Raw genomic sequence first — 14,518 nt, 5'->3', positions numbered from 1 at the left:
TAGCTATAATCATACTTATGGGGGTATCCCTCAAAAAACGGTACTTATAAAAGATTGTGTATTTAACTGCAGTACACCCATCAAGATGTTTTTTCCACTGCTCAAAATGTTTTTGAACTCATGCATTTTGATGCCTTTTAGTGCTTCCGCTGTTTTTTGTTTCACCTCTTCTACATCAGCAAAATGTTTCCCTTTAAGGACTTTTTCCATCTGGGAAACAAACAAAAAAGTTGCTGGGGGTGAGATCAGGTGAACAGACAGGGTAGGGCACTGGGGTCAGGTCATGCCATTTTTGGTCACAAACCGCTGAACACTCAGTGTGGTGTGGGCAGGTGTGCTCGTAAATCACCCATCATAAAATGGGCAAACATGTTGAAAGAATCTTCAAAAAAAGTTCACTGAAGCTGAACGCAGCCTCTCACAACAATGCCAGCTGGCACACTGATACAGATGGGCTCCTAGAACACCCGCCTAGTGAGGGAAACCTGTATTACAAGGGGCCTGCCCTTCAGAAGATAATTCTGGGGTTTTTTGGGTCCCTCCTAGTATAGTCTGTTCTATATTTTATTTAAATATTCTATAAGCAGTTGCTTAACCCAGATATTTATTGAATTGATAAACAAGGTAGCTAAGTTAGTTTTATCCTTTTAATTTTTAGACTAATGTCTTTAAAAAAAAAAAGTCTAGAAACCACCAATACAATATTGCTTTTATTTTCTCCATAATGAAATCTTTGAACGCATCTGAAGTTGCGGTCACATACTCTTAAACTTCCAAATTAACAATGAAGTTTACTTAAATTGTACCCCAAATTATTTCAATTACATTTTATCCATTCTAATTTAACGTATCTTCATCCCTACTCTTTTACATTAAGTATAACAAAACTTTAATAAGCCTACCTATTAAACACTTACTGAAGATCACACTATACAAAGAGCAAGAACGCACTGGGAAGGAGACGGACACACACAGCCCGTTAACGAAACGTCTGATCGCTCCCATCTAGCTCATACACTTGCTCAGAGTCACGAATGGTGCGACAATCCGAATCAGCGCGAAGTCTCGTGGTTATTCGGCCACACGCCCTGAGAAACTGAGTGGTGGGACTGATGTTCTGGTGTGCGTGCTTCGTGAAGGTACGACAAGTAGTAGAAATGACATTTTATATATTTAATGTGGTCAGGAATCTAAAAAATACTTTTTAGACTACTCAACTTTAGCAACAAACATAACCTTTGATTCTTATTGGTACGAGTGAGATAAATTCAATGGTAATGATAAAATGACATTTTTGAAAGCCAAATTAGTATACAACTATTTCCAATTTAAGAGGAGTGGATGTTTATCTTTATAGTTAAGTGAAAAAAACCTCACTTTCAGAAAAATAATTTCATTAAACTCACTTAAAAAGCTAATAACCAGGGAGTAATTATTTACGCAATAATTTATTTTAAAGTTTAATAGTATTTACATTTTATTTTAAGGTTTCTTAAAAAGTGTTTATGGCATTTTCAAGCATTCAGTTTACAAATACATCAACTCAAGCACAACCTTCTTGGCACACGTGCTGCATAAAATAAGAATGTCGTTCACCAATTCTCTGTGGGATAAGGAGCAACCCACGCCGTAACACAACACCTTTTCAACGGCCATACATTCTTCTATGATGGTACTTTCTGAAGCACAGTGCTTCTCGAACTTCTACCAACGTTGCCTTAATTGGACCCCTAGTGGCATCTGGGACAGCAGCCCTGAAGTGAAGTTTCTCATGCGTAAAACACGTTACCTTAAAATGATTACAAACTGTGTATGCTCCATAGCACGCTGGTAGTTCTAACATTTAAACAGGGCTTCCAAATTTGCTGGGGCACCAGTGTCTGAAGAGCCGCTCTGCTCACCCCATGACCTCGCACAGCCTTCCCTGGACACGCTCCTGCCACACTGCACCACTCCGGCAGGCACCAGAAATAGCCCTTTTATAGGCCCTAAGTCGTTACTGGACCCAATTCTTCTAAGGTGTTTTATTCTAAAATTATTCTTCTGACTCAAACTATTATAAGCCTATGAAACATTAAAAAGTCTATTTATAGAGAAAGTGGCGCCACACCTGGGAACTGCCCACAGCAAAGACAAGCACAAAGACAGAGGCGGACCCCTGCCTGGCCAACCCAAGACAAGGGAGAAAGTGCAGAGACTCTGAGGCTTCGAACACCTGACCTGGGACACTATGAATATTAAGCCCATTAAAGAATATTTGCAATTTCAAACTTCTGCCAGTTTTTGTTTTTGTTTTATTTTTAATGTGGCTAAACCTGAATCACCAGGGTTAGGAAGCGTGGATGCTTTGGGATTAGAAAAAACACTTTTTCTGAGACTTTTGATTAAGGACGTCCCAGCCAAGGGCTACATTCCAGACGCCTCTAGATTTGGGAAGACCGGGAAGCGGGAAAAGAGATTCTGCGGGGAGAAACAAGCCCCAGGGGGTGTGAGAGGCCCCGGGGCCAACAGGCAGCGCACTGCCCTGTACCTAGCAGGGAGTTACTGCTGAGCCAGGAGAGGAGGGGTGTCTGTGTGCTTGTGCACCCCCCCACTACCCCCGGGGTCCAAACAGGCTTCAACCACAGGGAGGAGAAGCTTGGTGATGAGGGCCTGAGAAGCCTGGGATTTAAGCCAGGATTGAGAATTGAAGCAAAAGGTAGCAGTCAGAACCGGGACATGCAAGGCCACCAGGGGAACCAAATTCCCTTGGCGTGCATTAGGGCTCACATAATCTTGTCTGCATATTACAGTCTAGAGTGGGGCCAGGTCTGCATGGGTAGAGGAAGCTAAGAGGAGAGTTTAAGCTTGACATCAGTGTTTGCTTTCTTGTGGAAGTATATAAGGCCTTAAGCTTTTTTATTTTGGTTACAAGTATCAATTTTTGAGTAATACTTTTTAACGTTTAAAACAGGACTTTCAGATATACAGCTCTTAGTAAATTAGAGATTCACTGACTTGAGTCAATCATGCAGGTGTTATGGAAATAAAAATCGCCCCAAGGCACCGAGCTGCTTTGAAATCTATTTCTGAAATATCAGAGAATGGGGAAGGCCTTCTCTTGGCACTCACTATAATTTGGTTCAAACACAATTACTGTAACGTAATGTGATTTTACTGTACTAACTCAAATTTGGAAATGAAACACTTTAAAGTTATAAGGAAAATCAGCCCAACCAGCTTGCCTGGTAGACAACAGCGATTTTCCATATTCACTTTTCTGTCGCGATGAGAGGCAGGGTTGCAGGCAGACCTGGTCTCGTCTATTCTTCCGTCCCCAGCACAGGGGGCACGCGGGCATTCAGCCTACGCCAGATGAATGAATGCATGAACTGCTACAAGGTGAGATTTAGAGATTTAGAGCTTCTTTCCTCAGATTTCCCCTCTCCTCCCACTTTTCACCAGCAAAGGTACCATTAGTGACACGCTCAGCCCCAATTTATTCCATGTGAATTTTATCCGGTTAAAAATATCACAATTGGACAATTACAGATTAGACAATTACAATTACAGATCCACAGAATAAAGGATTCTAACTTTATCCAGCCTAGAAACTGAAGCACTACTCCGCAATCGCAGACGCCCAAACCAGGCCCCTTCTGAGCCAAGACCCTTTCTTTCTCCAGGTAAAGATCTAGGTTTTCTGAGTTTTGCTGTGCTTGCACCACGGTCCCGGCTCGGCTCAGCTCAGCCACCCTCTGCCATTGAGTGGAACAGCTAGAATCGGCTGTCCTGGCCCAACTTTAAAGGTCAGAGAGCTGTCTGAGCCTCCAGATTCTGAAATAAGCATGGTGCATAATGTCTACAGAACTGTCTTCCTCTTATAAACTCACATGTACACACACACTCACAAAGGCACTTATAAAGGCGTATAATGTGGAATAATACCAGAAAGGCAATCCTGCAAGATGCACACTGGGACGGATACATGTCTTCACGGCAGCCAGAGAGCTTTCATTCATATTTTAAAAGTACAAGGGAAATAATCAAATCTTTTATTTGTTAAGAAGCAGCAGTGTTAGCTCTCAATCACAAAGTAAAAGGGAAAAAAAACCCCACTGAGAAACTGGTTTCTAGACAATACTAATTTATCATAGTTATGATTTAGCCCATTTAATTCCAGCTCTATAACGCTGCCAAGTGAGCCTTTAGCCACTGTGAAGGGAGAGAAAACGGAATTCGTCACTGTGGCAGACGTATTGGTTACGTACCTAATGCCTTTCCCCCTGTTAGCAGAGCTGGTTTCCCATGAAAAAGCCTGAACACGCCATGGCCAGCTCTCCCACTCTCCTCGGAAGCCAGCACAGGAAACGTGAGCCAGTCCTGGCCAGTGTGCAGCTCTTGGGGATGGAGGACATCAAGACAGATTCTTCCCTTTCCCTGTCAGTAAAATATTAATGTGGTGCTCGGAGCGGAGGTGGTTATCTTGCAGCAGGAGAGGAAGGTCAAAGACTCGGAGAAGCAGGCTGGGCCCTGACATCTTTGAGTCGAACCAAATCTGAAACTACCTTCCCCAGGCTTCTATGAGAAAAATGAGGGGTTTAGGTTGCCTTTGGTGGGGTATTTTGTTACCTGCAGTGGAAAGTATCATAACATTGTGTGGCCCAAACGCTTTTTCCTCCTCCTGGGTTTCCTACGGCAGTCGATAGAACGACCGCATTCCCAATCACTCCGACTTAAAAGCGGCTCACCATCTCGGAGCACGGTCTTGCCACTGCCGTCCATACGCAGTTAGCACTATCACCACCACACGGAACTGCAGGGAGCGTCACAGCCAGGCTCACTAGTTTCAACTCATGAAGGCAAAAATCAAATACAAAGTGGAGAAATCACATGCGACAAACACTTCACTTTTTCTCCTCAAATACAAAGTAGTTGTTGGGCAACCAGTAATTCCAAAACTGATTCATTCCCCAAAGGAACTTTACAAGCAGCTCCTTGACAGCCCCTCACTCGCTGCTTTGGAGATTAGGTGTAATGTAATTCACCTTCCCTTGAAACTGGGCCGCCCTTCCTAACTCGCTGGCCAAGAGAACACAGCGCGAGTGGCGCCTGAGACTTCGAGGACAGGTCAGAGGAAGCCTCGCAGCTTCCGCCTGCCACCCCTGAACACTTGCTCTTGGAGTCCCAGACCGTCACAGAAGAAACCCAGGCTAGGAGGGGAGTCCCTGGAGACACAAATGACATGTGAGTTAAGGAGCCACTTGGAAATGAACCCTTCAGTTCCAGTTGCCCCAGCATTTCCCATGTGTACCCTTCCCAAATTCCTGACCCCCCCAAAATCGCGAACCGAGTCAAATGGTTTTTGCTGAGCCAGTAAGTTTTGCAGGAGTCAGCTACACAATACAATTGAACCCATCAGTTTCGAGGCCTGCCGGTGCCAGGGCATTTCTTCTGATTTGTTAACACTTATGATGAGTCCTGTAAGATATGATGGAGGTTTGTGTGTTCACCTTCCTTTTGCCCAAGGGCACGGGCCAGGCACAGGTAGCGGAGCGCTTCCACGCAGAGCAGGAGGCTTCATGCGCTCCTGAGTGCATGGTGAGAGGCTGTCTGTGGTTAGAGCAAATGTGTATTCTTACTGAGATAATCTTCAGCTGTTGGACGACTGAGATGTGAAGAAAATCATGTATTAGTATTTATAGTATAAAATTAATATTTATAAGTTAATACAGAAAAGGAATCTGGACAGCATTCAAAGCATTTTCAGAGGACGCAAAAGCCACCAAACATGTCACATGGACAATTTTTAGTCTTTACACATTTGGAGCAGGAACAGAAGGGGTAGGAGGAGGACAGGGGGAGAAAACTAGTTAGTTTAGAAGGTATGAAGCCAGACTTTGGCAAACCACACATACTGTGTAGAGCAACGGGGCATTTCTTACTGAACTGGACTTGGCCTCATTTAAGGGAGTGCAATGCGCGTGTGGGAATCTGAGTTTCAAATGCAAGTCTCTTTCTTCAAATCCACATCTAATTTTTCTACCACCATGTAGAAAAACTAGAAGCAAATGACGCAAGGGTTTAACAGTCCCTGTCATCTGGCTGTCCTGGAGGCCGACTGCTGCAGAACTGGGGCCCCTGTCCCAGGGTTACACAGCGTCTGGCCACATCAGATGAACGCATTACTGGAAACAGCAGCAGCCTGCATACCTTCTCTCCTCCGTGAGTGGATGTAATCAGGGTTGTTTTTGCCTCTCAAAAGAGAGGGCCAGACAGCTGGTGTGGCTTCTGCATTGCAGGAACCTTTTCCAGATGAATCTCGAGTTTTCACAGAGCTGCTCTGAAGAGCTTTGCCTCATGTGCCTGAATATGGTGGTTCTGTGACACCATTCACTGCACCCCATCCTTTGGTTTCCAACAAACACCTCAGCGAGAAGTCAGGGATGTTCGAACGGCCCACCTGCTGGGACAGACCCAGGAAATCTCAGGGAGCCAGTGACCTCTTTGTCTTTGGGGTTCTACCAAGAAACGTAGTATGAGCTCGTGTTCCCAACAGCCTTCGAAATGATGTCTACAACTCACACTCTTAGATAAGGCAGGGCAGCGTAAGTACAGGTTCCCGAGCCGATTACTCTGCATGTTTCAGGCAGGTTTATTTTCAGTCACTTTAACAGTTAGTTCTAATACATGAGTTAATATTTCAGTCCATTATACAATTTAAATAAATACCTGCAAAACTGTTGCTGCAGAAAGGAGCTGATCAAATGGAAAAACAACTACACCAGCCTCTCACAGCCGTTCTGGTTACTGAACACAAGCATTCTGTGACAGGGCGCACTGCCACAGAAACAACACGTTAACCGGTACGGGGACCACGATAACAGAATCTGTTTGGGAGGAGGACTGAATGAGGCCAATGAATCGAACCTTTTTCGTTCAAAAACAACTTCTGATGTTGATGTTTATGGCAGAAATGTGCACATCTATGAGCAAATCAGTGAGTTTGCTGTGAACGGTGCAGCAGCTTGAAATCACCGCTGAATGACTTTACTAAGCAGCTCTGTGTCCTCGGTGGTGCTGGGCAGTGAGAGTGGGGAAGGTACTGGGGGGTGTCAGCATACATGGTGACGGGACAGCTGCCGGTGAGGTCACGGAGGTGCCTCGCTTCACCACACTCTCCACCCACCGACAGCTCAGCACGAGGCTGACCACTGGGCAAAGGAAAACATTCACGCCAGACGGTCGTCTCAGTACGACTACCTGGTGTGTCCTGCTGAGCTCCAAGGTCACACGTTCTTTAGGGAGAGAGAATAAGACCACATGAGGGTGCTGCAGAGATCAACTTGGCTGCTGGATTCTGATGCCGAGAAAACAAAACACTAGACCCCAGGCTTGAATCCTAGTCAAGTCACTCACCAACTGTAAGCCAATCACACAACCTCTCGAGTTTTTAGTTGTTACCTTTGTATTTCACCAACAGAGAGAGTCAGTACCCGCAACACGGATTTCACTGTGTTCCAAGTAGAGGGAACAAGGTACAACACGGGGCCATCTCTCCGCAAATGCGAACCTGTACGGAGAGCACCGCTGCACGACCCAAAGGGGTTGAGCCTCAGTTCCTCGTAGTCTGTAACATACGCTTCGGAGATTACTGCTATTCTGTCCAGCTTTAAATATATGTTAGATATTGACTATATTAATTAGAGATGCTCCTGGTAGACAAACATGTTTTCCCAGAACTAATGACTTTTATGTCAGGCTGACAAGTATAATTGGGCAATAAATCCTCAATGAGTCTGGCTCAGACTGCTCCAGGAAAGATGAGGCCTACGCCATCCCTGTCAATTTACGTATAAAATATGTATGAGTGCTATTTCTAAACAGAGGAAGTGGCTAAAGGAATTCATAATTTATTTTTGCATGAGTATGCTCTTTAAAATATTATATCTTCTCAATAGGCCATATTTCAAATGAGTGCCCAAATCATAGCTATGATTAGGAAGTCACAAAATGCTACTCTGGATTGCACTGAAATCAACAGTGTTTTGTTCAATAAATAAATCAAAATGATAAGTCTGTCTGTTAGAGGCAATGGCTTTGAATTTGGCATTGGGCCACTCCCACGCCTGTCTGGGATCAGCTCACTGAGCTATTTGATAAACGCTGGCGGAGAACCTACTACATGCACAGTGCTGGACAGGGGCTGGGACAGAGGTGGTCAATTCAGCACCCCACAGACGGCAGAGAGGGTAAGAACGTCGGAGGAGACTGTTTCTAGTCTGGAGTCATTCCTCAGCCCACTGCAGATGGACTTGGTCGGTGGCACCAGGGCAGAAGAGAGGACTCGACTTGGGGACAGTTCAGAACACGTGACGCGCTGTGCTCCGCCGCTGCTGAAGAGCTGGGCAACAGCATGTTCTCGTGCCGTGTGGCGATCCGTCCCAGACACTCTCCCGCTGACACGGGATTGAAGGCTCCCTGCAGGCAGGGCCTCCAGTCTTTTTAAACAAGCCTTCAGTTCAGGCACAGTGTTGCAGGGTTAACAGTACAGTCGGGTTGAACTCCCACTCCACCAACAAGCGGCTGTGGGGCTCGGCACGTTCCCTGAGCACTCTGCCTCCTGTGTGTCATTTTATGAGCGCTGGACCGCGTCCAGGAACGTCACTGCTGTCTAAGGGCCAAGATGCTTCAGCTATTTCTATATCCGCCCTGTTTATCACAAAGTTCTGAACAAGTGAAAGGTTCAGATTCAAGTTCATATAGATTATTTCATTGTAGTTTTAAAACCTTTCAGCAAACCTAATGTGCACTCTCCTCTTTCAGTTACCCTGTCTCATCTCTTTTGGAAGTAGGGGTGAAGTGCAGCTGTCCCACATAGGGACACGTGTCTATACACACGAACATGCTCCATTACCAATTGCACTGTGTGCACTAGTCGCCAAAAATGACAGCCTGTCTCTGACGGTGACTTTGAAAGTGCACAGTTTAGTGCAAACCCTGGAGACCTCCCCCCACAAAGACATCCCGACTTTGAGTGGCAGCTGCCACACAGCAGGAAGGGTAAGGAAGGGTTATAGTGCCCTGGGACTTCACCTGTCTCGATGCACACAGCAGACATTGGACCTGCTGGCTACCCAAGGGTCTAACCTTGCAACAAGGACCAGCCTACGGTCATCTGGAAGAGGGTGGGGACCACACTTGTCTGGTAAGAGGTAGAGAAAGTGACCTCCAACAAATTCATTCTTTAACAGCCATGCATTTGCTTTTGAACATTTTTTGGTTCTAGACATAAGCAAGAAGGGGCGTGGCAAGAAATGAAGATGGTGCGATATATTTGCAAAATGACAATTATGTCAGTAAAAATTAAAACAATGGTAAGATTTCTCTTTGCTGTACACCTTAAGACTAAGAAAGAAAGGGAGAGAAACCTAACTGCAGTCTCACATTAAGAACAGGAGTTGGTAAACTTTACGGAGAGATACTTAATTGGTCAGTGGACAATGCTTTAAAGATGCATGTGAATCTGTCTGCTGCTACATCTAACAACTAATCTGAACAAATATTTGCGTTCATATGTGCTACTTGCCACAGGAAATAAAGCTGATTAAGTCAACAAACCCTAATAAATAAGAATCATAGATAAAAATAGAGCATTTTGCAAAATGACTAAGTTGAAAAAGTAAAATTTATTGTTCAAGAATTCACTTACATAGTTCTTTTTTTAATCATGTATTTACCGGATAAACAAGGTATGCCTGTTTCTAAAGAACACTGGGTAAAAAATATACAGGTGTCCACCATAAACTGTGTGCCACAGTGAATCAACAGCACTGCAAGCCCTACTTTGTGGCCACGCGCAGGAAAACTTCCAGACGCTCTAAACTGCATCTGACATGATCGATTTTATACTGAGATACACAAAGACCTGCCATATAATTATTCAGCATGTAGGTCGGTTTGTCAGCTGTCAAAGTGATCCCTTGAGTACTGCAGAATAAAAAGGCTGAAATTTACCCTCGCTCAAAATAAAACAAAATGCAAAACCCTACTGGTTATTATAGTGATAGAAGCAAAGCCCCGCATTTAAAAGAGGGGATGTTTTCGATTTTTTCCCTCATTTTACTTGGAATTTCTTTTTAAAGATCAGCCCAAATTTAAAATTTGTCCATCTGCTGAAGAATCTCATTTTCTTTATGGGCTAAAACCAGTTCAATAAGGCCACGTCATAATTATATAGAAACATGAAAATATTTACTTTTTAAAGACAACATTTATCTTGGCAGTTGGTATTTTCAAGATGTTGAGCCTGCTGCAGTCATGCAAGTTCCAATCCTAATACAAACACGTTTAAATAAGACAATAGCTGTCGCTCCTTGGAAGAGCGGGAAACACACATGTAACTGACTTGTACGGCCTGCCAGCACACATGCCACTCATACATGTTTCGGGCAGAAATCTGGATGTTATTCATCAAGCCTCATTCAACCAAAGTTCTTAAAGGGCCCTTTTCTTTGTGTGCCCTTGGATGATATTTCTTAATCTGTGAAGTACTCAACTACCTTGAAGGGTTGTTGGAAAAACTGAGATGATATTTGTAAAGGACCCAGGGTACAGTGCCCAACACACAGTAAGTACTATTACATTCAGCTATTTTTTATTACTAAAATCTTCATATCTTAATCAGATAAGTTAATGCTTAATTCTGTAAGGTCCTCCAAGTTTCTGATTGATTTCTAAGGCAAAGAATATTTTTATTAGGTACTATGTGCACAAAATACCAGATGTTATGAGTGGATAGTATGCTCCTTCCGACTCCAGACCTGAATCAGACAGCACCACCATTACCAGTTTCCATGTGGACCCTCTCAGGGAAAACTGATGTCTACACCAGCACAGAACACACATAAGAAATGCGTACTGTACACGGCATGCTGTTCCTGCTTCTTTCACTTAACAGTGCACCTTGTGGAATGGTCTACACCCCTAGCGATTAGTGCTGTCTCATTCTCTTTGATGATGCACAGGCATAGCCTTATTTATCCAGTCAATCTCTTCTATTTAATTATAAAGTCAGTGTTTTTTGTTTTACAAGCAATGCTGCACAGAGCATCCTTGTATTCATTTTGCATATGGGAGGATATATCCATGGGACAAATCCCTAGAAATAAAAGTGCTGGATCAAATGGTATGTGCAGTTTCAATACTGAAGGTTACTGTCAAACTACTTTCCGTAGGAGTTACACCAATTTAAATGCTCAGCAGATGTATACAAGCGTGAGGTCCCCCCGCACTCACAGGGAGTTATGAAATGTTATGGTCTGTAGTGCCTGGCATGTGAAAATGGTATCACTGCACCTTTTTTAAAAACAAGGGCAGCTGTTTTTTTTCCTCACTCAAGAATATGTGTATTGATTTGAGAGAGACAGAGAGAGAGAGACAGACAGACAGACATCAGTGTGAGAGAGAAACATTGACTGATTGCCTCTAATATGCGCCCTGACCAGGGATCAAACCCACAACCCAGGCACGTGCCCTGACTGGGGACCAACCCTGCAACCTTTTGGTGGATGGGACGCTGCGCTCCAAGCACCTGGTCAGGGCCATCACTGTGCTTTTAATTAGCAACTGGCCGTTCTACTATCAAGACTGAAGCTGAACATGCTTTTAAGTGCTTAAAAGTCATCTCTTTTTATTTAATATCAACTTTTTCTATACTTTGTCCATGACTCTTTTGAGTTACTGATCTTTTTCTTACAGATTAGTGGGTACTCCTACACGTTGAAGAAATGATCCCTGTTGTCTGTTGTAAATTCCCCCACTCATTTGCATTTTCATTTTAATTAAGATAGGTTTTTTTGTCATGTAGATTTTTTATAAGTTTATACAATGAAATGTCAGTATTTTTAATGGTTTCCAGATTTTACCTCATAATTAGCAAGCCTTTCCTCACTCCCAGATAAAGCTAAGAATTTTCCATTCCTCTTTAAAGTATATTTTTTATTTTACTTTTTATGTGTAAAATATTACTTGAACACTTGTATGAACAGTTGTGAGTGCTTGTAAAGAAGAAATAGTTTCTCTTTTCAGCATATAAAGGTCATATTACATGCATACAATGCAAAATTTGTTTCTCTTTTTCTTGTATTTCCTGTACATTTTGTTTAAGGAACGTGATGCTGTTATAGGATACATAACAATCATAACTCAGACTTTCATTGGGTTGCATCCCTTTTTACTCTACAGAAGCCTTTTTTTACTTGCTTAATAGTTTTTTACTCTGAATTAAATCTTTAAGATTGCAACTTCTGCTTTTTTAAATCTGTTTGCATTTCATTGGCAGGCTCCATAATTTTACGCTCAATTTAAATAACATTTTTAGATGTGTCTTATATATACCCCATAATTATATTTTTTATGTGATCCAATTTTTTCAATATGTAAGTTTAGAATATTTACATATATTGATAGGTACAAGATATATGCTATACTTCCAGCTTGTATTGCTATTATTGTTTTTGATTAAAAATAGCTTTACTGAGTTATAACGAAGAGATAAGCTGCATCTATTTATAATGTACAATTTTCTAAGTTTCACATGCTCGTATATCTATGAAACCCACCATCACGATAGAAATTGTGTGCGTATCTACAACCCACAGTTTCCTCACCGTGCCCCTTTGAACTCAGCCCTCCCTTCCAAGCACTTCCTCATGCCAAGGCAGCCAATGATGGTTTTCTGTCACCATAGACTAGATTGCATTTTCTAGCATTTTCTAGCAATGAAATCTTACCCTATGTACTATTTTGGTGGGGTTTGATTTCTTTTACTTAGCATCATTATTTTGAGATTTATCCATGTTGTTGAATGTATCAATAGTTCATTACTGTTACTGCTAAGGAGTGCTTCCTTGTAAGGGTAAACCACAATCTGTTCATCCATCCACTTGTTGATGGACATCAGGTTAGTTCTTATTTTTGGCAAATGCAAGTAAGGCTGTTAGAAATATTTATGTGCAAGTGTTTGTATGAACATATGCTTTCCATTCTCTTAAGTAAACACCTAGGAGTACCATATTTTTTGGACTATAAGATGCACATTCCCCCCCAAATTTGGGAGGGAAACGGGGGTGCGTCTTACAGTCCGAATATAGCTTACCTGGCTCACTTGGGGGGGGAGCGGGGGGTGAAGCGGGGTCACAGGAGGCAGGAGCAGGGTTACCGCTTCAGGAAGCCAGCTGCAGCAGGAGTGGGGTGGTACTGCAGGCCCTGGGCTGGGAAGAGGGGGTGTCCCGGCAGTGTGAAGCAAGGGAGGCAGGAGCAGAGTCCCTACTGCGGCACACTATAGTGCTAGGGAGGAGGGTACAGGCGGTGCAGGCAGGTTAGGAGAAGAAAGCCTGCGGCACCCATACATGCCTCTATCACATGACTGGTGTGTCCCCCGTTTACATTAACATAGGCAAATTCCACTGCAGGGTCACCTGACAATGTGGAATTTGACAGGGCCCTGCAGCTATTGCCAAACTACAACTCCCATCATGCTTGGACAGGTTGGAGCTGTAATCTGGCAACAGCTGCAGAGCCACACAGGTTGTGCAACACTGCTGTCCCCATGTAAGAGTGTTGCACAGCCTGTGGCCCTCCAGCAGCACATCCCCCCATAACAGTGTCAGCAGCAGATCCCCCATAACAGTGCGTCATCCACTGATGTTCTCGGCTACAGCGCCCCATAACTATGAAGGACACAGTGCTGATAGTTCTGTCATTACTGTGTTTTGCTGTAGAAAGGTACGATAGCGTACCGTAGTCTCCTGCTGAATCTACCGTAATTATGGAAAGATGTCAAAGCGGGAAAGGATTTCTGCTTTAAAGGATGCTATTAAATATTTTACCACATTTTTGCTTCAAATTTTTTTCCTATTTTCCTCCTCTAAAACCTAGGTGCATCTTATAGTCTGAAAAACACGGCAGCTAGACATGTGGCAGATATGTGTTTTAACTTTTTAAGAAACTGCCAAATTATTTTCCAAACCGGTTGCACCACTTGGCGTTCCCATAACCAGTGAGTTCCACTTGCGCCACATCCTGTCAGCCCTGGTATTGTCATCTTTTAATCTCAGCCATCCTTATGAGTATGGAGCCACATCTCACTGTGGTTTTAACCTGTGTTTCCTTAGTGACTAATAACACTAAGACGACTTTCATGTGCTAATGTGACACCTGTATATCTTGTTTGGTAGAGTGTCTGCTCGAATCTTTTGGCCATATTTAAAGATTAGGCTATCTTCTCTTCTCATTATCGAGTTTTGGGAAATCTTTATATATTCTGAAAACAAATTCTTTTTTATCAGAGAGATGATTTGCAAATATTTTTCTCCCAGTCTACATCTCACCTTTCCTTTCTCTGAACAATCTTTTTCAAAGAGCAAATGCTTTTCATTTTTATGTCTAATTTATCAATTTGTCCTTTATGAATGATGCTTTTGGTTTTGTATCTAAGAAATCTTTGTTTAATCCAAAATCACAAAAATATTTCTCC

The 14,518-nt window shown here is 43.0% G+C and overlaps 1 protein-coding gene across 1 annotated transcript in view; it reads right to left on the bottom strand.

Moving 5' to 3' along the window:
* PELI2 (pellino E3 ubiquitin protein ligase family member 2) overlaps positions 1–14,518 on the bottom strand; it is a 168,431-nt gene that overhangs the window by 19,946 nt on the left and 133,967 nt on the right. The gene's annotated exons all lie outside the window — the stretch shown is intronic.

The sequence above is a fragment of the Desmodus rotundus genome, chromosome 7 (assembly GCF_022682495.2).
Source record: "Desmodus rotundus isolate HL8 chromosome 7, HLdesRot8A.1, whole genome shotgun sequence".
Lineage (NCBI taxonomy): Eukaryota > Metazoa > Chordata > Mammalia > Chiroptera > Phyllostomidae > Desmodus > Desmodus rotundus.
This window is presented reverse-complemented; position numbering and strand designations above follow the sequence as displayed.